At 39.3% G+C, this 3,031-nt stretch overlaps 1 long non-coding RNA gene across 1 annotated transcript; it reads right to left on the bottom strand.

Moving 5' to 3' along the window:
* Positions 1-637: 637 nt before the first annotated feature.
* Positions 638-2,991, bottom strand: LOC125530082. Its single transcript, XR_007292831.1, has 2 exons — positions 1,961-2,991; positions 638-1,072 (listed from the first exon to the last, which is right to left on the bottom strand). It is a non-coding gene; the product is annotated as an uncharacterized LOC125530082 (long non-coding RNA).
* Positions 2,992-3,031: the final 40 nt, after the last annotated feature.

The following is a 3,031-nucleotide window of genomic DNA, read 5'->3' as shown; positions in this document are numbered from 1 at the left end:
GAATTGTTCCCCGTGGTGTAGAGAGTTGTTCCTGGAACTTGTGAGAGATGTCCCGCTTGATCTGTAACTACCGGGATCATGATAGAAAGTACACACAAACCTTATGTAGCATAGCTTCATAATTTTATAGTATAGTTCAAGAAGCTAGGCCGCTTGATCTGTAAATACAAAATTCAAAAAGAGTCGAAATTTCCTGAAACTTTTTGGAATCAAAGATGATCAAGTGTTACACTCATGTGAAAAGTTTGGAGAATGAATGGCTGTCATGATATTCTGGGCGGAAAAAAATCAACACTACATAAAAATTACTATTCACACTTTTTGTACTCGCAATTTTGTTTTCTTGGCCATGGAGTCGGTCAAAGGCTCAAAGCTATTACTTCACAAAACTTTTCACACTGAGTGTAATACCTGATCATGTTTGATTCCAAAAGGCTTCAGGAATTTTTGACTCTTTTTGAATTTTCTAAATTATTATTTTCAATTCAGGTCCATTGGGATCCAAGGCCCACTAGGTACTTCAGCGGGGAGACTCCACTATATAAGTTGGTCTCACACGACCTCCACTTGCGGCGTGGGATTAAAGATTGCAGCTCCACTCTTGCATTTATTCATTGGCCTTTGAGATTTATTAGGATTTAGCTATTGGGCCAAGCCCAAATATTCTAACATAATATGCCCGAAGAAATACACATAAACATTATGTAGCAATAGCTTCATAATTTTAGATCATTCAAGAAGCTAGATCAAATCCATCATTCTTCATAATATGTCGATTATTAGTGAACAACCATGCTGCTATACCATTTTCGATTTCCTCGCATCATTCCATTGAACATGTCATCCTACCTTAGCTAGTTTCCACCCACTTGTCATTATAGTGGAGAGGTGTCTTCGCATATCATGCACTTACATTGGAAATCAGTACACTTTCCTTGTTTGGGCAGCTTTATAAGGTTGAAGCATGCCAGTTCGCAAGTGAAGTTGTCACATGGCTGTGGTGATGGTATACTGGTTGCCGCACACCTCAAGATTTTAACGCTATCATCCATTGACGCCTCTGTTACCACATCTGCAAAATCTCCATGAAGAAAAGGATGGTCACAACATGGCCATTATTTGTTGGATGAAACTGTGCAGAAATGTATTACAAGAACAAATGAGTACCTGATGCTAGCATGAGTAAGGCGAGGGCCAGAAACAACACATGTGTAGTCCTCATCTTAACTAGTTGCAGTGTTTAAGGAGAGAGTTGTCGATTGTTGTGTGATTTGTGAGTTCTGGAGGAGAACAAACGAAATGGGCAAGGCTTTTTATAGCTGATTCACCACATTAAAGTACAAAATTTGGTGAATCTAATGAAATGAATAGCCAATAAGTGAATTAACACATTTATATATTATGTTTATTTGATTTGATGATATGTACTCCCTCCGTTCGTTTTTATAAGGCGTTTCAGACAGCTGGGTTTGAACTGTTTAGTACACTGTCTGAATTTGCTAAAACGTCTTATATAAGTGAACAGAGGGAGTATTAAATTAGTATTCATTAACCGAATACATATACAGTAAAAGTACAAGATTTGGTGAATCTTATCAAATTATATTATATATTCAGCTAATGACTATTAATTTGATACATCTCACCAAATCAAATACTAATGTATGTGTGTGTGTTGCGCGCGCGTGTTCTAACCAAGTTTTGAACATACACCTACATTCGGAGCACATTATCGTTCTTTCCTCACGGAGAACGCACGTACATTTGGACAAGCTTGGTTCTGGATATCACCTACTCCCTCCGTTCCAAAATAGATGACCCAACTTTGTACTAACTTTGTACTAAAGTTAGTACAAAGTTGAGTCATCTATTTTGGAATGGAGGGAGTACAAGATAACTATTAGTTCTATGCTATCAGTACAGACAGTGCATACTACCACAACGCTTAATCAATACGCACCTTGTCCTCTGGAAGAAAGAACCAACGACATGTAAAGTAGTGGCACTGGTCGGTACCCTCAAAGAACTCAGTTATTCGGCCAATGTAATCAGCCTCATTTTCCCCAGCTTGTGAATGGCAAAAGAAAACAACGATTTAAGATACAGTGATTATAAAGAGTGATAGCAATATAAGAGCTCAACTATCTGATCTTTACGCATTTTAATCAAAGTGGAACTTTTTGGATAAAGAGCCATAGATTCATATAAGTTTGCAGTGAAGAACAGGGTGTAAACAAGTACTAACTTTGCAAGTTAGGTCCAGGTTAAGCAACATTTAGAGCATCCATCATACAATCGAAAAATCATAATGCCAGAAATGAATAGAGCCTTTGTAAGAAAATCCAAATGTTCTAAACTACCCCGCTTCAAATCCTATCGGGAGCATCTTTATGCATGTGTCAAGCCATCTGTATACAGATGTAAACAGTAGCTATTCTATGCAAGCGGAGCAATTACTACTCCCTCTGTAAAGAAATATAAGAGGATTTAGATCACTACTTTAGTTATCTAAATACTCTTATATTTCTTTACAGAGGGAGTATTATTTTACAAAAACAAGGGTTTCCCCCGTGCTACAATGAACGAACGAAGCAACAGAATACAAGTACATGAGTTTCACGGAGGAAAGCAGACTTCCTCGGTGTATTTGAAGTTCAGGGAGAACACGCTAAGGCCAACTCCACCGCGCGACCCCAAACGGACGTCCGGTTTGGCCGGATTTTGTCCCTTCGGGGCGCCGATGGGTTCGCCCATGTCCGCGTTTGTCCGATGGGTCGTGGGTGCGCCCAACGCGCGGCCGCACCCCAAAACCTGTCCGGGGTGGACGTGAATAAAAAAAAATTAAAAACTTAAATGAAATGACTAAAAAAGTAAATAAACGCAGTTAAAAAAACATAAAACATATATGTAGGGGTTACGGCCACAAAACGGCCCAGTTTATCAGTCCACTTAAACGGCCCAGTTCATAATTAACATAAAACCAAAAAAATGACTCCCACACGCTCCTGCGGTGCCCGTCGATGCCGTGGCC

This window comes from Triticum urartu, unplaced genomic scaffold, assembly GCF_003073215.2.
Source record: "Triticum urartu cultivar G1812 unplaced genomic scaffold, Tu2.1 TuUngrouped_contig_6056, whole genome shotgun sequence".
NCBI classification, from domain to species: domain Eukaryota; kingdom Viridiplantae; phylum Streptophyta; class Magnoliopsida; order Poales; family Poaceae; genus Triticum; species Triticum urartu.
This window is presented reverse-complemented; position numbering and strand designations above follow the sequence as displayed.